The following is a 21,333-nucleotide window of genomic DNA, read 5'->3' as shown; positions in this document are numbered from 1 at the left end:
CACCTCAACCACGTCATCAGGGTAAACTACTTTACCTTGCTGTGTTGTGCAGTGAAAAAACAAAACAAAAAAAAAACACTGGCACTTCCATATGTTGCTGTACAATGAATTGTCACAGAAATAATTGCGATTAACAGTGTAATTGTCTTTCTGTCAAATGTAAAAATATTTATTTATGAGTTTTTCAAACAAAACCAAGTCTTGAATTTATCCCAGGAGACATATTTTGGTTATATCATTATCTGGTCATGTGACCCAGATAATGTAATAACACAAGTACTCAGGATATGAAGTAAACCACATCTCTTTATTATCATAAAACATTGTATTTTTTCTAGAGATGCAGCGATTACAACTTTCTAGGCCGATTCAGATTTCTCATTGAGTTTGACCTGCCCCCTCCCTCTCTCTCCCTCTCTCTCTCCCTCCCTCATATATATATCCAACTAAAAAAATGTGATATATTTAGCAAACTAAACTTCTATATGAAAACAATGGAAGATGGCAATAAAATATGTAAATAACAAAATAAATATAGTATAAAGATATCACCAGAGTTTTTTTAAAATTTTTTTTTTTTTTTTTTTTTTTTTTTTTTTTTGGGGGAGGAGGAAGAAGGGAAAAAAGGGAAAAAAAAAAAAAAATTAGGGAAAAAAAAAAAAAATAAAAAAAAAAAAGGGGAGTGGTTTTTTTAAGGGAGTTTGCTTTATTTGTCACTGTGCATAAATATGAACAATAGCCTACTAGTCCTTCCAGAAAAATGCAGTTTTTTTGTGATTGTTGCGGGCAAAAATCCTTGATTATGCGGCACATTTTCTTACAAAATTCGATTGAATATGTGGGATATTTAGGCAATGAAATTATGGGAACTTGCAAAAATTGCGGTTTGATGAAAAAGAGGGGCAAAAAAAGGGATTCCCCCAACACCCTGCTTTTCGATGATGTTCACGAAAACGTTCCCATGGCAACAGGGGAAAATGGCTGCTCTTGTGTGAAGCAAACGCAACATTTTTCAACTTTGTGCTAAGATATGTGACTTTTTTGCAACGAAAATGCAGGGATTATGAAATCACGCAAGCCCCGCATATTTTGCGCGGAAATCAGCAATTAATGCACTGAAAGTGCGGCGTATTTGAAAAAATGCGCCCCCCGCATAAATATGCGGACTTTGGCTGATTATGCATTGAATTATGCGATCGCATAATCGTGTTTTTCTGGAGGGACTGGCCTACCGTTGCTGTCAACGGGCTTATCTTCTAACGTTAGCTACCGACGGTTACCTCGGCACAATCCAGCAAATAGACGGTACCCTAGAGTACAGTTACCTGAAACGGAGGATTTAACAATAATTTTACACACAGTTTAGCAACAAAACTAAATGGAGGGAAGATTACTACGTTTTTAATGTTGGTTTTGAGCGGTATGCACCCCCACTAACCTGGAAAGCATTTTAAACAATTATAATAATTATAATACAGCTTGTCGGAAGAATACAGCGTCTCCTGCAGCAGGACATCAGAGGCCGAGGGACCACAGCGTTCACTAACGTTAGCTTCTTGTCTCATCTGGGGTCTGATAAACAGTGAATTTATCAAAGTCAGGGTGCCCAACAGCTATTTCCCGATAAACTATAGCGGTCATATTTCACGGGACCCGCGTGAGTGCGGTTGTCATGTTCCCGTTGTTCGGCCTCAGGGGAGAGAGAGAGAGAGAGAGAGAGAGAGAGAGAGAGAGAGGCTGAACTGCTGCATAAAGTTAAAGATTCTCTAAATAAGAATGCATGGTTTTTGTTGTACAATTCATTGATTGTTCCATATCTGACCTATTGCATTGAAGTGTGGGGAAGTGCCTGCAAAACATACATTAATCCAATTTTACTTTTACAGAAAAGAGCGATTAGAGTTACCAGTGGAAGTGGATATAGAGATCCAACTAATCCTTTATTCATACAACTAAAAACACTGAAAGTTAATGAATTAGTAGAGTATAACCTTCTAAAATCCATGTACAAAGCCCATCTGGAAAGTTTACCAAACAATTTGCAAAATAGAGTCTCTCTAAGAGGAAAAGTAGATATGAACTAAAAGGTACTGAGATTTTTACAAAACCCAGGTTCCAATCGGTTGTAAAGGAAAAATGTGTCACAATCAAAGGAGTCAGTTTGTGTCTTGATTGTAGAATTAAAACTTCAGTCCATCTATGTGTTTAAGAAGTGTGTTAAATTATCAATGTTGCAGAAATATAATACTGCGGAGTAGCAGATCAACTTTATTGATGTATTTTGTGTTTTTGATGTCTTAGAAAAAGAGACGGCTGCATGGGGCAGCTCAAATGACCTGGAACTGTAAATGATTTTGTGTTGATAAGAGGCAGACATAAGTTTTACTTCTTTCTGCTCCTTTTCATTCATGTTAAATGCTGTTGTTGCATTTGTTTTTAAAGGGGTGATAGAATGCAAAACTGATTTTACCTTGTCATAGTTGAATAATGATAGTTTAGTGGGTAACTAGGACATGCATAGAACCTCTAAATCCCATTGACATCTCTTTTCTCTGCAAATCTCACTATTTGAAACTGCCTCTGAAAACGGGCGAATCTCAACAAGCCTCATAGTTGACGTCAACTATTGCGGCTCCTCCTCATTTGGCTCTAGTCTGTGTTTGTCACGCCCCAACATTTACATAGGCTACACAACTGACCTGAGATCAGTTAGTCTTCTGAATCTAGGGCTGATCTCAGAAATTGTATACATTGTTCATATGCTATTTTACCATTAAATTCACTTCTGAGACTTTTTTATGCGAGAAATCAACTATGTAGAGGTCAAATATGGGCCGTTTTACGAAAATGTATGTCTAATTGCAAATTTTGTCCGACTGTGTGTCGGACTTCAGAGGCTGGTGCTGCCTGTGTTGCTGCCTCGCCACCCGGCCTGCCTTCCTCCACAGACCGCCCGCTTGTGCGCTTGATGCTCCGCTTACGACTGGCAGGCCACGGCACCCATACCCGCCGCGCAAAGTCACTGTTTTGGGCTAATTGACTACGAACCGCGCGCCGCTCTGACAGGGCTCCGGCCTCTAACTCCCCTCTTCCCGCTAGCTAAATGCCCGGTGTATGTGAGTGAAAGCGCGGTCAGCGAGCTTGTTACGCCAGCATTCTCTTACCACAGGTTTCAGTTAATCTTATAATGTGTGTAATTATAATGTGTTGAGTTATTTAAACAAACGATTGGGGAAATAAACGCCGCTTGTCCGTGAGTCTCATTGATAGAGCCTGCGGCTGGATGGAGCTCTATCAATGAGAGCTAGCTAGCCTCCTCTTAGAATTCCTCTGAAATTAACAAAAATTCATTAACTTGAAATCGGACACCGTTGTTAGCTTTATAAAACATTTAGGTATATATTGTATAGCTAAGTGGCGTGACATGTGTGTAACATGTGGTAAGAGATTGCTGGTGTAACAAGCTCGCTGACCGCACTCTCACACACGGGCCATTTAGCTAGCAGGAAGAGAGGAGATGCAGGTCCTGGAGCTCTGTCAGAGCAGCGGCGTTTGGTAGCTAGTCCATTAGCCCAAACGGTGACTTTGCGCGGGTATGAGGTGCTGTGGGCTGCAGCAGCCGTGCCGGAGCTCAATCGAGCTCACAGCAGGCCGGGCGGCGAGGCAGCAACACAGGCAGCTGAACTCCGACACAGTTTTACCAAATTTGCAATTAGCCATCCATTTTCGTAAAACGGCCCATATTTGAGCTTTTTTATAGTTGATTTCTCGCATAAAAAAGTCTCAGAAGTGAATTTGGTAAGGAAACCTTGCAGTGTCTGGAATATGAGATTCTGTCCCGTTTCTTGTGTGTGTATTGGGGATTAGCTCAACCAATCAGCACGCGACCTCTAATGCGTGTGTATGGCGATTCGCTCAACCAATCAGCGCACATCTCTACGTGTGTGTACGGGGCTAAGGCTCAACCAAGCAGCACGCAGCTCATCTAAATATTCATGACCATACCATATTTGGAAGAAAAGCTCTTGTTACAAATAGGGCCAAAACACAGGGATGCATAAGGGCCAATCAAATATCAACCAGGCCATTTTCAGCCCAACTAATGTTACATACCCCATTAGGAGATCATAAGGAACAGTGTGAAATACCCTATATAATCATTCTATCACCCCTTTAAATGAATGAAAAAAATAAAAAAAAATATAAAAAAAACGTTCGCCTGAGATCAGTAGAGCAGACGGCTCTGCAGAGCCGTGTATAATTACGACTTTATGACATTTCATAAACAGCTGATTGAGCGGCAGTGCGCCACTGCTACATGCATTTAGCGGAAACCCTGCGTGTGCACGTGTGATGCTGATGTTGCGCGATGTTAATCATGCGGCGCCCGAGTGCATTTGACCGGCATGAAATCGGCATATGTCAGACTGACTGATCACCGGTCATGGCCGATCACCTGAGAAATCGGCCAATCGGTGCATCTCTAATCTTTTTCTTAAATGAACATCAAACTGACTATTACCATCAACAGTTATACCCCTTAGGACTAATGTTAGCAATTCATTCCGGTTAAACAAAGAAATGGTATTTATGTTGTTAAATAATTGCCAGGGTTTCTCACAGGTTAAGAATTTACTTGTGGTGGTGGGTGGTGCAGGATGTGGTGGGTGGTGCAGGAAGTGGCGGTGCGGTGCGGGATTGCTGGGTTCAGTAAAAACTAGTAAAACGAAGGTTTGACTGAGGTATGACTAGTTCATAAACCTAGTCATTGAAAACGACGACTAGGCTACATAACATTAACAGATACTTTCAGAATAAATAACTATTTACATATTAAAACATAGACTGAAAGATGATACAGATGTAGCCATGATGTGCTTTGTCAATTAAATCTGGTTGGTTTGTCAAGGTTCAGCAGATGAAATACCTGATTACCCGGAGCCCAAATAAGCCATTATATGTAACTTAACCATAACCCTTGTGTTGTCCTTCTGGTCCCCGAGACCCGTTCAGTTTATTTGACGTTTTTGCATTGGCCTGGCGTTGAGCTTCGGGTCCCCCCGGTCACCCTCGCATACTATGTGATGTCATTTCACGTGAACTGGCAGGGGGAAGGGAGAACTGAAGGCTCCGTTAGCAACGATTAGCTCCGTTAGCGTTAATTGTTTTTAACTGTAATACAGTTAATCCCACGGCACGACCAGCAGCAGCAAGTTACTACTAACGATAGCCTCTGAGCCTGAAGTGAAGCGTTGACGCTGTCATGCACAGGGAGCACGATTTCACGAGGGGGAGGGGCTGGAGGCCACTGGTATGTGTGCGCTGTAAAAAAAGACATTGTTGATTGGGGAAAAAGTTTTATTGGGATGTTATCTACCTGGACGGGTCGCAATCTACCTGGGCGGTGTGCCCAAGAAGAACCTATGTATGAGAAACACTGATTGGGATTAGACAATTATGTAATAATCGTTACAGGCTTACTCAAACTGTATAAACACGGCTCGACTGTCCACGGTTGTTCACGGCCGTGCCCAGCGCGTCAGTCTCCCCCACTATGCATTGGTAAAACCCCATTAGTCCCTAGTATGGATCAAGTTCCAAAAGCACCAGATCCAACGTTTCCATTAACGCAACTCAACAGCATCTTTTCATTAGACACTCTCCTCCCTGCTTTTTCTTGTAGAAATATGAAATCGTAAGCCCAACCTAAAGGCCCTGACACGCCAACCCGAAAGCCGACCGTCGGCAGAAAAGGCGGTCGGACTGATAAGTCGCCCCCCCCGAGGTCCAAAAAGTGCCTCGGAACACGCCAAAGCGACGCTGACATGAGCGTACATTCTGCCCGTGCGCGAGACGTAATACGTCTCCATAACAGCAGGCGGCGCTAATCTGTGTTGTCGCCCCAAAAATAAAAACCGGAAATGACGAATGTCTCACGTGGGTCTGGCTTCTCCAGCCGACAGTAATGGCGGCTTGTTCGAAATACGATCTCGTATTTTACGAAAATAGTTCACCGAAACGGGTTTCTGAAAACATTTTAAGCGAGAAATAGGCCGTGCAGTTGCGGAATCGGTCTTCATTTCAGATCGACAGCAGTCAGTTCAAAAGATTTACGTCAGATGTTGAGAGGCGTCCGTCACTCATCCCGCTCGCCATTTCCGGTTTAGCACTCCACCAATCAGATTGGTCATTGAGTCCGACTGCCCGCCCTCCGAACCAGCAAGTCAGGTCGATCAAAATGAAGGCCGACGGCTCCTCCGACGGACGACGGCACGGAACACACCGAACAGACTTGAGTCACCGACCTCGCCAGACTGTCTGACGGCCGATAATCGGGTTGGTGTGTCAGGGCCTTTAGAAGAACCTAACACCCAGAGGGCAGGAGACTGCTTTCATAGGCTGATCTGTAAGGTGGGGTGTGCAGTCAGTCATACTATACGAACGCATCCTGTCGGAAACAGCCTTTATTCAACCGAGACAACTTCAATTATTTCAGTCCGATGAACAGACAGAACGCAATACTTCGAAAATGCTAAAACACATTTTTATAAGGTTTAACAAATGTGGTCTATCAAAATAAAGTTTCAAGATTTAAAAAACGGTTTAAAAACAAGTTAATTCATTCTTTCATTCAATTCAAATGCTAAAGTGAGTTTATTCCTGGTCTGCTTAGAGATCCAGTGATACCTGTCTGAACCAGTCTGATCACGAGAGCTTTAGGAGGGTAGGGACGAGGGAGGGAGGGACGAGGGAGGGAGGGAAACTGAGAATATGCATTTTTTTGGTGACTCAGAGAGAGGGAATTATATGGAGTACGGTCAAAGAGAAAGTCAGAAGGAAGTGAAACTGTAAAGAAAAAGTACTCAATGCAGAAATATCGTCACATTTTAGAAAACTGGAAACCATCACATCAAACAAAAAGTATATTGTTGGGTAGTTCAATTTATAATAAAACATTGTCTTTTATAAAGTACATGTGTCTTGTGGGCAAAGTCTGAATGTTTAAAGTAACTAAAGCTGTCAGACGAATGTAGTGGAGTAAAAAGTACAATATTTCTCTCTGAGATGTAGCGGAGTAGAGGGAGAAAGTGCCACGAGAAGAAAGGACTCAAATAAAAGTACAAGTCCCTCAAATTTGTGCTTAAGTAAATGCCATATGAACATGCCGCCACTGTTGATATCACATAGTTAGACAAGGGGGCGTTGGTTTATAGCCAGTCTTATATTATGACTTAGTTTTTGTGGCTGACACAGCGGTTTGTGGTTGGAGGCAGTGTAAGGTTTCACCAATAGACAGAGGGCGGATATTGAGCTTTGGTGGACAGAAGAAATGATGAGAGAGGCCCGATGAACTGAGTGCACGCTTAAACATCATTCGGTTACACTTTACTCAAAAGGTATCTACATAAGAGTGACATGACACTGTCATGAACATGTCATAAACATTATAAACAAGTCATAAACGTTGAGGACATAACGCTTCTTGGTAAGTGTCATGACAAGTTACAGTTAGGGTTAGGGTTCATGTGTCACGACAGTGTCATGTCACTCTTATGTAGACACCTTCAAGTAAAGTGTAACCCATCATTCTTAACGTCAAATAATCTGGTCTTGTGTTGCTGTGAGAGCAGACACATGCATCAATACTCACAATAAAACAAGCACATGAAACTTGAGAAACAAATGCTTCCTCATTCTGTGAAAGCCTGCGGCAGCAGGGTGCAGTTTGAAGAGTTACAAACCTGGGAGCTAATTATAGTCGCGTTAAACTGACGTTTCGTGGAAAAAGAAACAAACCACCGTAGCACAGCTTCGTATATCTAAGGTTATTTCAGGGCCGCGTGTCGAACCGCAATACTGAACCTTTTTTGGTGACAAGCTAAATGTGTCTGTACTAAAAAACTGTTAAGGACCACAAGTAAAAAATTATATTCTGGTCTTCCGTCAAAACAATGCTAGGGCGTGCTTCAATAAAACCAAACAATAAAAATAAAAATCTCGCTGTCACGAATACCATTTTTTTGGGGCCTTGAAGCTTCGGTACTAATTAACAGTGAATATTCAAACCAATCAAATTCAGACCTGACAAAATCATGATCAATCATGATCACGGCAGGGTTGTGCTGCGGTGGGAGGGTCACTTAAATGGCTCATTTGTGTGACTTCCTGTTGTGTTCTTAAAGTGCTCATATTATTCTCATCTTCAGGTTCATAACTGTATTTAGAGGTTGTACCAGAATAGGTTTACTTGGTTTAATTTTCAGAAAACACCATATTTTTGTTGTTGTGCTGCAGCTCCTCTTTTCATCCTGTGTGTTGAGCTCTCTGTTTTAGCTACAGAGTGAGGCACCACACTTCTGTTCCATCTTTGTTGGGAGTCGCACATGCTCAGTACCTAGGTAAGGACTACTAGCCAGTCAGAAGCAGAGTATGAGGGCGTTCCCTGACAGTAGCTAGGTAAGGACTACTAGCCAATCAGAAGCAGAGTATGAGGGCGTGCCATGCTAGCAGCTATGTGAGCATTATAACGTGTGTTAAACAAGGTGACCACGTTGGTCTCTGAAGTAAAGGCTGGACTACAACAGAGCTGTTTGGAGCAGTTGGTGAACAGTGTTTTCTGTTGGAGATGTTAAGTCCCTTTGGGGTGGACTTTGGGCTTTTTCACTTTGTAAACCTATAACGTGCACAAAAAAAGATATATGACACAATAAAGGGAAAAAGCCAAAAAGCATAATATGAGCACTTTAAATCCCCCCCCCCCCCGATGTAGCACAAGTAGACTTTTCATTTCACAATTACTGTTTTCCGTCAGATCGTTTGTAGATCCTTTATAGATCTCAACATTACTAACCGCACTCGAAGGCAGAGACGGTCGGACTGAGCTTTGTTGGTGCAGGAAACAGTCAGCTGTTCCACAAACTCCCGGGCAGTTCAGTGCTTTGTGTCCGGGGTTTTAAAACTCTCTTGTGGCAGCGATAGAAGCAGTGCTGTTTCCTGTTTCCTGTTTGGGACTCTCACACCGCCTCAAAAACACACCAACCAGTCTGATCGCCAGTTACCTGATTGGCCACCGTAATTATGTTAATTCAATATGTAAATTGCAATTAAATTGATGTCAGCTAAAAACAAAACAATGAGAGAGACAGATGAATGGACGAATGAGATCATTACTGTTTCTCTGGCGTTTTTAGGAGCCACCATTGGTGGTTATTGGAAGAAAAAGAAGGATGGGGGCCAGAGAATATCTGGAACAAACCACAAGCACATGTAGACATGTGTTTTTATTATCACGTTAGCGTTGACATAAGTTTAAGTTAATTGCATTGTTGTAGGGATGAGTGCAGAATTAATGTTGGCTGTCTGCCATCTTTCTCTAGAGGTATGCTAAAAAAAAAAAAAAAAAAAAAAGGTATATTTTATGTTGTCCCACTTCTCTCGGGCTAAACCAGTGAACCAGACAGTGAACAGTATTTCAGTGTATCCCGTTTCTGAATGAACAGCTGCTCTGTGGAGAGCACAGGTAGCTGCAGAAACACCTGTCTGGCTAACATCTATTGGGGTTGCAAAATTCAGAGAACATTCAAGGTGGAAACTTTCCATGGGATTGAAGTAACGGGAATAAATGTAAAGAGCGTTATTTACTCGGGCTGCATTTAGCATGTCATATGCAGGCTTAATTTGTAAACCCTTCCAATAGAATTGAAAAACTCAAAACTTCTCTCCAAAAAATGATTTTCCTCTCAGGCCTTAAGATGCTCTCCATGGCTTGCCTCTAAGCCTCATCTTTACTATCCAAGCTTGTTAAGGGGGACTACCGTTGTTTTCAACCTGGACCCTATTTTCCTATGTTTCTGTGTGTAAGTGACTGATGGGAATAACAATCTTTGAAAATGGCCCAGTATTAAGAGTGACCGCTGCAGCTGGCAGCCACAGACCAGGCTGTAATGTAACCCTATGGGGCAAATGTTGCGCGTCAGTTTGATCCACCAAAAGTGCTGTTATTGCCACTGACAGGCTCAGATTATTATTCTAACTGTCAAGTGACAACATTATGGAAAGGATCCCTACAGAGATAGACCTTTTTAAAACCTCTTTAAGACCTCTCTCATTAACCAGAAACAGCTCTGAGGTCGCTAGTGCTAAACCCACCAGACTCCATTTAAAAAAACAATACTTTCAGCGTGTATAGAGCCAACATATTCTCACATGTAAATCAGTAAACTATGTGTTTATTTCAACCAAAACTAGAGTTGTGATGGTTGGAAAAGTGGAAAGACGACCCAAAACGGCTTTTCATAGTTTTATTTAGTTTTTGTCGACTTTGACTGAAGTGTATTTTATGATGCTAAAATTATTGTTTATTTACGCGGAGTCTGGTGGGTTTAGCGAATGCGATTTCACAGATGTTTTTATGTTTAAAAAAAAGGATCTTACTACTTAACAGAAAGGTCGACCTCCTTAGAAATCCTTTCCATAATGTTGTCAGACACTTAAAATAATAATCTGAACCTGTCAGTGGCAAAACGAGCACTTTTGTGAAGGTAAATACAAGCTGGACAGAACTTTGCCCTACTAACTTACACTGTAGCTTGTTTCGCTGACTGCAGCAATCTCGCTTAATACTGGACCAATGTCAAAGATTGTTGTTCTCATCAGTCACTTAGACACAAAAAACACAGGAAAATAGGGTGCAGGTTTAAAAAAAAAAAAAAAAAAAAAAAAACACACAGTACTACCTTTTTAAAGATGGCTCTGTGTCAGTTTGCCCAGATGGCCACCACTTTTTCAACTCATGCATTAGTCAGACTGTTGCTAACCGTGGATGCTGCCAAATTAGCTGTAGATGTGATGGAAGCGTGCGCTGCTGAATGTACATTTACAATTCAATTTAATGGGCATACTTTTAACCAAAACATGCCATCGCAGGAGGGGTGCAATAATTGTTAAAGGCAAAATATGTCAAACTATTCTAAATTAAGTATTGTGGTGCTGAAAAGACTTCCCAGCCTCCAAATCTTATCCTACAGACTAAAGAACAAATCTTTGTTTGGTACAGATCCTGGCAAAAATTTATCAAAATAATCCCAATTAGATACTTTTGTCTTTTCATGCAGCCCTACTATTCCCTCACTATAAAGAAGGCCCAGCTACTGCTCAACAAAAGCATGACTACTGACATTAGGACAGCATAAACTATAAATCTTTGGCTGCAGACTACAAACTCATATGTTCAGACTACACCTTTTTTATATATATATATAACTTCTCTATCTCCTGTTGTTTCTAAATGCAGCACTTAAGCGGTTCAGTATATTTGATGAAGTTTATGTACTTGGGTGATTCTTTTGGGTTGTATCCACAACTTTGAATGAACTTAAAAGTCCCTTTTGCATAAAAGCATTAGCTAACTAAATGGAATATTATGTAATGACAACTGGATCTAACTAACCTAATTATTAAGCATAAATTGATGCAGAAAGGGTACAAATTGGTGCATAAAAGTATACCACAACACAGGGAATTAAGTGTTTGATGCTCATAATTTTCTAGGGGAGGACCCCCCACACCCCACAGTTATAATGTGACCCCCCTCTAATGTTTAAACAAAACCTACGCCATTGCTGTCAATATTAGCCATGCTGATGCATTGATCTGGTGCAGTAAGCCGAGCCAGCAGCTGAGTCTGCACATGCCCACACTGACAGGCTTCAAACAGTAAACACCTCCAAGAGCAATGACAGTTCACTAATATATATATATATATATATATATATATATATATATATATATATATATATATATATATATATATATTTTTTCCCTCCCATTCAATAACAAGGCTGTTAATCCCACAACCAGCTGGATGGAGCTGCTTCTCACCTGGTGACCTGTACATCAGCACCTGGGCGACTAATGGCGATGTAAATCTCACAACAATGCAGAAAACACTTTTACTTCGACACCACGGACTATATCTGCAAACACTTGGTTGCATTTATGAGCACAACGAGATTAAATGATAATGTCGCGAAGTAACGAGCGAGGAGTTGAAGTTCAGTACATTTGTGTTTGTATTAAACGCAGTTAAAATACGTGTGGTAGCCTACAGTGTCATTAAGGGTAGTACCGTTAGCTAGCATTATCCGCGGACTAACTAACCCTGACAGCGAAGGGGCAGTTTGCGGTGTGTTGTTACCCAGCTCCGAGCTATGAATACACAGCCAAAGGGTGGCTTTCAGTCTTTTTCACTATCAAGTATACAGTCGGCGTCAGAACCGAGTAGCGCTCTTGGCTACATTTGAGCACACAGAACAGTTACAAAGCGGAGTGGAGAAGAACAAAGCTCCACCAAAACCCCTAAACTGAACTTTTCCAACTTGGCCATTCCAATAGACACAGCTGTGGAGACCAGCACCAGGAAATAGCGAAGGCCCTTGGACGGTGCGACAGCCTGTTCCATCCGAAATTCAGGCTATTTCTGACCCACAGTGCGCAGAAACCTCCGGCAAACCCTTCCGAAGAACACATAATATGGACTCAGGTGGCCTCATTGTGGCCAAATGTCTTAACTTACCCGCAAAGTGCGATTCTCCCGTGGCTGAATGTCGATATGTTTCCCTTAAGCCACAGCAGGAACTTACCCTACGTCACGTGCCGGACTGTCATGGCGGGGATTGGCTGGTTGTCAAATTGGGAACTTGCAAAGAGTGTAGGGAAAGGTAGTTTTCAAATGGGTTGCCATATTCCTATTTATGGAATAACCTAATGCATCCATGTTATGGATCAGTTTTAAAGCAACAATTTTGTCAGTGTTGCATGTAGATTCTATATATATTTAATTTAAAACAATCAAGAAATAGACAGTTGGAATTAATGACAGTAAATAATTCAGTTGATGTTTTTTAACAACAAAGATAGGTATAGGCTACGTGCAGTTTAGTGTCCCAAATTATTTTCCAAAAACTGAGTGTCCCAAATGATGAGGGTCTTATTTGAGACCGGTTAAGGTTAGGGTTAGGGTTAGGATTAGGGTTAGGTTTAGGGTAGCACAGGTGGTTCAGCATGTTCATAATGAATTAAGGACATTGTATGGGGAATTTGGGACACTAAACTGCACGTATACCCAAAGATATTAGGGGCTAGAAAGGTTTTATGAAACAAAAAAAAGAAGCACTAAAAGTAATTTGATAAAAAATGAAATATTGACTTAAGGTCTACTAGCTTTTTCTGGAACTGTCAACCACATGTCACAGTTATGACCATTCCATTCTCCAGCCTCCAATATTGTGCATTGTTTGTTCAAATGCACGATAAGTTTTAATGCTATAGTCCCACTCAAAGTGTCCCACTCAAACAGAAAGTTACAGATATAACTTGTTTGTGAAATTGAAGAAATGTCTTCTTTTTTATGTTTTTGCATTGACAGTGCTCCCTACTGTACATTGGTATTGTCCTGTGGGCTTGAATTTATTTTTTTGGCTTGGACACTGTTTCCCCAACTATGTCCATGCACAAAAACGGGTCCAATTTGACCTGTTTTCAAAGAGTCTACAACAGAAATTTTGGGTTTCTTTCTACACAATTGCACAACAAAAAAGACGGATGGATGACACCTTAAAACGCTCTTAGGATCAGCTCGGTACTTTCATTGACTTTTGGGTGTTTTATTCAATTTTTATAGCATTGTACTGATTAAACTGACAGTCCGTGATTATCCATAGACACCCTCTGATCTCTGATGAAATAATTCACAATTCCTGCTTTTTTTTAACACAAAATGTCATATTATTTCATATAAATAAGGTTTACTGACCATACCAAAAATAAGTGTAAAACTAGTGGTAATAAGTTGGTTATAGGGGTGTAGATACGCTACTGGTGGCAGTCAAAAGGTGTTTCAAGCGACAAAAACGGCAGAACTGACTTTATTTCAGGGCAATAACATACTAGTATAGCAACATCAGCAGAGATGTGATGCTTTTACACTCCCAACTGCAGTTCTCACTTGTAACAGTAGAGGACAACAGAGCACAGATGAATAGCGGCGGTCCTTTTACACTCTTGTAAGTGACTCCAAAGTTGCCAAGTGAACTATGCAGCTTATGTATTTAATACATTTCATTCTCAAGTCCAGTCTGTGTTTTTGGCAGATGAGACATTTTGATTGCAAAGACTAAACAGAGTGCACCGTGCTTAACAACGACTTTATTAGGATAGATACCAATGAATTGTTGAGAAAGTTTGCAAATATCTTCTTGCCAAAGCCAAAATCAAGGACTGCATGTTAAACAAAAATTTAGACCATGGATCACATGAAGAGAAACATCTTTAGTTGCTCAGTTGGGATCTTAAAAATCAAAAGAAATATATCATTCAAAAACTGAGCTGTGTGACTTGGGAGAAGTGGAGCGTGAATCCCATTTTCTTTCGTACCGTACATTCTATGATGATTTAGGAATGTCAATTTTCCATGAAATGAACAAAACCCTGAAATACGCTGGCGTACAGATGACCAACAATCGGACTGATTGTTCGAGTTTGACGCGCTTAAGTTAACTTTGTCTCAAAAGGCAAGATGGAATTTACTCAGATTTCTTCCGTATAAAACATTTTTGTCAGTGATTTGTGAATTGTGTTGCTGACAATGAGCATTTTTTTTTTGGTGAAAGCTGCTCTGTGTATTGTTTGAAAAGGGTAAACGCATGCTGCATCTGGATGAATTTGTGGTATCTTGATTCAATCATTCTATTATTCATTCATTCATTCATTCGTTGTATGTTAAGTGTTCGTACACAATGGCAGCTTCAGATTTGGTAGAAGTTGTGACACTAGAAGCCAGAGAGAACGTTGTAATAACAGACAGTATTGTTTTTAATTTGAAAGGCGGCACTCTTTCGTTCCCTTTGGAGATCTTTTGAAAAATATCTCTATAAATATAATAATGTCAGATATTGATGCACATGTAAGAAGTTGGAAAATGGGGTGTCCTGTGGCCTACAGGTTAACTCTTGTGCTGTCCTTCCGGGTAAAATTTTTTTTTTCTTTTTTTGACACTTTTGTCACTAATTTTGCCGCGTTTTTGTCTCTTCCACGTTTTTTGTTTTTTTCATCGGTTTTGTAGCATTGTTTGATATTTTCGGCGCTTTTCCCCCACTTCCACCAGCATGCACTAACAATTTATTACCACTAGTTTGACATTTTTGGAATTTATGGTCAATACTCCTCATGTAGCTAATATGAAATTATATCTAACTTTTGAGTTAAAAAAGCAGAAAGTATGAATAATTTTGACTAATATTTAAGATCAAAGGAACGTATGTTGATGGATAATCACAGAATGTCAAAGTGAACTCAGAATAATTCTATAAAATTAAATAAAACACCAAAAATTCACTGAAAGTAGTAAACTGATCCTTAATTTTACTTGTGAAGAGCGTTTCATGGAACCTTCCTTGGGCAACTCAAACTACTTTTGGGCAATTCGGTTGAAAGAAACCCAAATGTTCTGATATAAAAAACTTTGAAAATGTAAGACACCAGACAATAAGACACATTCCATATAGGCTAACTCTGGTTCAATTCGGTCATACTATAACGTCCACAATAAATAATATGCAACAAAGCATAGAAAATAAAGGGCACATACAGAAATAAAGAGGGCATCGTGTCAGTGAGTTTTGAAAATACTGCTTATGACCCAGGAGGTCAGAGCCAGATGGCAATTGGGAGAGCACAAATGAACTATATTACTTTTTTAAATCAATGTTGACTGTGGTCCTATCAGCAGTTTGGTCCTGTGCAGAGGCATTGATTGCATCGATGGGGACATATCTCCCTGTCAATACATTACCTCACACAAGGTTCCACTGGTGGGCGCCCTGAGCTCTGTTAGTCAAAGCTCAGTGGGATTGGAGAGGGAAGTACTGTACATCGCTGTCTTGTTTATCTTTTTTAGATGATTTTATAGCTGCTGTCATAACTGTATTTATTTTTTTTGCCAGAAAAGTATGAACATACAGTAAGCTGCTGTTTCTTTGTTATCCCTCACTTCCTAATTGGAAACATGACATCTGCCTTCAGACGCAATCCTAAAACAGTGTTATAACTAAATGTTGTTCGATCGATTAAAGCTTTAGTGTGTAACTTTTTGATATATAAATGTTTGTTACATTCGAGCCATTGCCAAAAGAGTTGCAACAAAGCTAATTAAGACAATCAGCTCCACACAACTCTCTCTGTGTGTCTCAGTAATAATGTTCAGAAGATTGTGGCATCCGGTGACTTTTGTGCGCAGAAACTCAAGCAAAAATAATTACCTTTTCAGAATCAGAAATACTTTAATAATCCCAGGGGGAAATTATTTTCATTACCACTCCAGGTATACAAACAATAAAAAACATATATTATCAATACTTTAAACATATATAATAAAAACAAATATACAGTAATAATATATAAAATATGAAATGTACAGCGTTATGTGCAAATAGTGCAATAAAAAAGAGAAATGATTGAAGAGCCCATCATGTTTTTGTTTTTTTTATCCTCCGTGTCCTCCTTGGCTACTAGCAACTGCGTAGAATTCCTCATGGGGGCGACAGAAACTACACACTATAGCTCCAGCTATCATCTACCAGTGTCCATGTAGACAGTGTACAGCCTACAACCCTAAATACAAAACAGTCAGTACACAATACAATCACCTTGAGTCACCTTGAGTCCTTCTCGTAACCATTCAATATATTTAATTTAAAAAGTCTCAAGTTGTTTGTACATGATTCCATCTCTTTTCATCTTTTCTATCGAATATAGATCTGTTTTTTCACCTCGCTTTACAATTAGCTGAGTTCTTATCCTTTGTATTTTAACTACTGAGGGAAGAGAAACTCCATTCTGCATGGACGGGTTATGTACATAGAAAATCCTCACGTGAAGCTAGAAGATTTGTATCATCAGCGAATAACGAGATCGAAAAGTGGTTGATGGTGTGCCACTGGCGGTACGGCGGCACACCATCAGCCACTTTTCGATCTCGCCGCTACTGAAAGAACCTTAGAAAAACGTTCTTTAGCCAGGCAAGCCATTGATATGGAAAAAACAAACAAAGCAGTGTGCCAAGAATAGATCCTTGTGGCACTGCGTGACGAAGCTTAGACAAATTGCTCTCTGTCAAATCTAGCTAACAAATCATTTGAGAACAACATCCTGAATTCCACATCTTTTAACCTCATGAACATCAGAATCTACTGCTTCGGAGGTGCTCAAAACTCAGCAAATAAATACTGGTTTGTAATTCAGGTGGAACGAGGGCCATTTCGCAGGGGTGTCGGAGTAGGGGTGGAAATGGGACTGAGTACCCAGGGCCCTCATGTGAGGAAGGGCCCCAAAAAGATGCTAGAATGAATCGCTGTGGATGCGGGGAGGGGCCCATTAAGAATGACTTTTTTCGGGGCCCAGAATTTTGTGCTATGCCCCTGCCATTTCGGTATGGTTTAAATTCATACGGGATGTTATTTATAGCAGTGTTTTATCCTTTAATTCTTTTTTGTTGTATTTCTGATGCCATTATTATCCACTTAAATTAAACACTTGAACGCAAAGGTACCGGAAAAAAGGGGAGAAATGAGGTGTGCTACCCAACTGCTTGTGCTCCTTGGAAGTCTCTGCACGTTCCTTTTGATACTGACACACACACACACACACACACACACACACACACACGCGCACACACACACACACACACACACACACACACACACACACACACACACACACACACACACACACACACACACACACACACACACACACACACACACACACACACAGATAGCGGAGAGGGGAGGGCTGCGGTCATGCTGAGCCGCTCCAGTGAGTCCAGTACGGGGGCTTGACGTAGGGAACTGGGAGGGGAGGGGCTTGTGGGTCGTGTCGAGTCTTCAGTGTATCACCGAGCTAGCCGGGTTCCCTGTCTTTCATTCATCACCGGAACTGTGCAGCTCGTGCATCATCCGTGATACCGTCGTCTCGTCTTGCCATCCCGTCTCCTCCGACCACCGACACCAAGGACACCTCGGCCGGCCATCACCCGCGGTAAGACCCGCAGAGCAGACGGCTGGGGGGGGGTGCGGAAAGCAGTGCTGCCGGTTAGATAACGGATGGCTCGGTGCCGTCCTATAGGTCGCGTGAAGGAAAATTACCAGCATACAGCATCTCTATATGGGCTATGGAGCGCGTGCGGTGTTCCGTGGTGCTCAGTAGGCCCGTTGGGTACATTGTGACGTATCGGGTTTTAATGCTATTGTTTGATGTTAATCTCCAATTGTGTTACATAATTTTTGCAAAAAAAACCGTGTTGTAGCCTAGGCTTCTCAGTGATGACAGCATAGTGACCTTGTGGGATTATTTTTAGGCTCTTTTCATATCGTGTGTGCTGGGTTATCAGCGACGACACACACCACTGCTGATTATGTAGCGTAAACCGTGAACAATTATTAGGTCTATAGCATCACTATGTTTACTGTAAGAGGCAGTTTGCTCCCGTGGCTGCCACCGTGTCTTCTAACAAGGCATTACGGTCATTATATTGTCATATTCAATTTGGTCCCATTCATCCTTCCTATCCGCTGAGCTGCTCCTGCATTAGGCTACAACTTGGATGAAAAATGAGAACATGCATGACATACTGTACGTCAAAAAGCAAATGCATGAAAAAACAATTGGCTAACACCAGTAGGCTGCAATGCAAAAAGCCATTGAAAAAGCTTCTTTTATGAGGTTATGCTGGTTTTGGTTTATACAAAAAACTTCAACTGTGTAGCCCTATTCAATACAAAAATGCAGCACACAGTGCTTTACAAAAAGGAGATTACACGGCATAACGTGCATAAATCAGGGAATCAATGTAAAAATAAAAACAGGCATTAGATACCATAATCAATGTAAACTAAAAAAAACAGGAATAGCATTAATGGAGAAAAAACACACACCTGACAGCAAAACAAGATCAAATAGGATGAACAGAGACTACATAGAATGCACGACACAAGATGGAATGTGAAACCCACTGAAATATAATGATAATAAAAATAAAGTCAAAATGTGGCCGGGTTGGCTCAGTGGGTAGAGCAGGCGCACACATACATAGAGGTTTATGCCTCGACGCAGAGGTCTAGGGATCGAGTCCGACCTGTGACGATTTCCTGCATGTCTCTATGCCCCTCTCTCTCTCCCCTTTCTCATCTAGCTGTCCTGTCCATTTAAGGTGGAAAAGCCCCCAAAAATAATCTTAAAAGGACAAAATGTTCTAATTATATTAAATCAGTGGCCAAATTTGCGCCATCAGCAGCACAGATTTGAATTTTTAAGACCAAAACTCAGGAAGCATTTCGCCTCGAGTGCACTAATACTAATACTTCTATAATTAATCCTGTAATTCCTGTTGTTTTTCGTTTAAAGTCATATATAAGACATATTTAAATCCCTCCAGTCATAATATCCGGTGAAAATAATTTCCTCTACTGTGTATGAACCTGATTGGTCAGACGTCACAACAAACAACATCACCGAAGACTCCCGTGCCACAGAAGCTGCTTGGGTGAGCGGAGCTGTGTGTCAAATGCAAAGGCAGCAGATACTGTATTACACAAGTTGCAACAAAAAACCCCATCCCAATCCTCTACGCTGAAGATGCTAAAAAAAAAATGCCCAGGATGATTATTTCAAGTAACAAGGGAGAGCTACAAGGAGAGTAAGAGGGAGTGAGTGAGATGGCGTCGGTATGGGGCCATCATTGTAGCAAAACTATTTGCAAATGTGTGTGGAGCGTGTGAAACTGTACTGTATCTCAATCCGTTTGTGCATCATTACGTAATTGTTTTAATATTAGAGGGCTTTTTTGAGTGCTCATTTCGCTTCATTTCGTGCTTTCTGGTAAATTTGTCTGCATCAATTTACGGTGCAAATTTCTTTATTTGTGTAAAGGCAATTATTATTCTCCTGTATTGTTCAAAACTGTCAGCATATTCAAAACATCATCACGTGTTAAGAGATGATTTTTTTTTTTTTTTTAGGAATCATCTTGACAACAAATCTGTTGGAGAATAAAACCTTTTTAAGGCCAGAAGGGCCAAAGTTTAAATACACATAAATCGCATCTTTGTTTTTCACGCTCCTCTTGTGTTTCTTTAACTCCCCCACCTCCCCCCCCACTCAGCAGGCCTCCCAAATGGCTGTCTTTCTATAGTCACTTTTTGCTACACTTCTGCCGTGACAGAGATCTGAACATGTGTGTGGAGATTTGTCTGTTCCGCTCTGTGTGCCTCAGTAGCCTAGCAATACAGCCAACAAAATACAGTCCCAGAATTTGCGTTTAAATGCGGTAACTGACTGACCTAACATAAACACAACTGTACCAGTACTTTTCCAGACGGACACAGACTCACCACGTGTCTGCATTTCACTGAAAAAGCATTTTTCAGCTACCTCAGAACATCTTTCCTCGGGTGTAACCTCCTTTTGGGTCCAATCTGTGTCGGGGCACAACCCGAAGTTGTCCCGACACAGATCAGATCAGATCAGTCCTAAACATAATCTCAACATTTATTCTGAGGTCGCTGATTAATTTAGTAAGAGCTGTTTCAGTGCTGTGGTTTGTTTGTAAAGCCTGATTAAAATTCCTCCAGGATATTATTTTCTTTTGGAAAGGAGTTTACTGGCACTGAAACAAGTATCTTACTAATGAATGGAAGGTTGGATATCTGTTGGCCTATAGTGTGTCAGGCATTACAGTCTAGACCGGGTTTCTTGCTCCATTGAACCAAATTCTTGGTTAGCAACAGCAGATGGCGAAGGCAACTTGATTTGTTTCTGTTAGATGGCCAGGGCAACTTGTTTTGCTTCCGGTTAGCAACGTTAGATGGCCAAGGCCACTTGTTTTGCTTCCCGTTAGCAACGTTAGATGGCCAAGGCTACTTGTTTTGCTTCCGGTTAGCCAGCCCCAAAGGAATATCACCAGTGCCAAAATGACCAGAATTGAGAATAAAAATAGCAATTCAAATGTGATTAAGAGAACAAGCAGAACTAATCTCAGTTTTATTTGTTCTAGAGTCAGACTGTACCAGACTCTCTCAGTGATTTATCTAAATTTTAAAATTTTCAATTATTTGTTTAACCAGTTTTGTTAATAATGAACATTTTGTTTATCAAATTGTCAGAAATAAAAGGCAAATGCAGATAGATTTCTGTCAAATAAGGTAACACAGACTCTTTGACTTTTCCCTAAACGCGGACCAGTCATGTTTACGGGCCCCCCCCCCCGCCTAAAAGCCCCAT

The 21,333-nt window shown here is 40.8% G+C and overlaps 2 protein-coding genes across 5 annotated transcripts in view; one reads left to right on the top strand and one right to left on the bottom strand.

Moving 5' to 3' along the window:
* Positions 1-12,688, bottom strand: part of mtm1 (myotubularin 1) — a 39,983-nt gene extending 27,295 nt beyond the window's left edge. For 2 of the 3 annotated variants that reach the window (XM_039823365.1, XM_039823366.1), the window contains exon 1: positions 12,575-12,688. The gene's annotated coding sequence lies outside the window, so the exon portion shown is untranslated. The remainder of the gene's footprint in view (positions 1-12,574) is intronic. The other variant, XM_039823367.1, reaches the window with a different exon arrangement.
* Positions 12,689-17,911: 5,223 nt separating this feature from the next.
* The window catches only part of nat16 (N-acetyltransferase 16), a 50,595-nt gene continuing 47,173 nt past the window's right edge, over positions 17,912-21,333 (top strand). For both annotated transcript variants that reach the window (XM_039821609.1, XM_039821608.1), the window contains exon 1: positions 17,912-18,093. The gene's annotated coding sequence lies outside the window, so the exon portion shown is untranslated. The remainder of the gene's footprint in view (positions 18,094-21,333) is intronic.

The sequence above is a fragment of the Perca fluviatilis genome, chromosome 14 (assembly GCF_010015445.1).
Source record: "Perca fluviatilis chromosome 14, GENO_Pfluv_1.0, whole genome shotgun sequence".
NCBI lineage: Eukaryota > Metazoa > Chordata > Actinopteri > Perciformes > Percidae > Perca > Perca fluviatilis.
The sequence above is the reverse complement of the archived record's forward strand: the minus strand, read 5'-3'. Positions and strand labels throughout refer to the sequence as shown.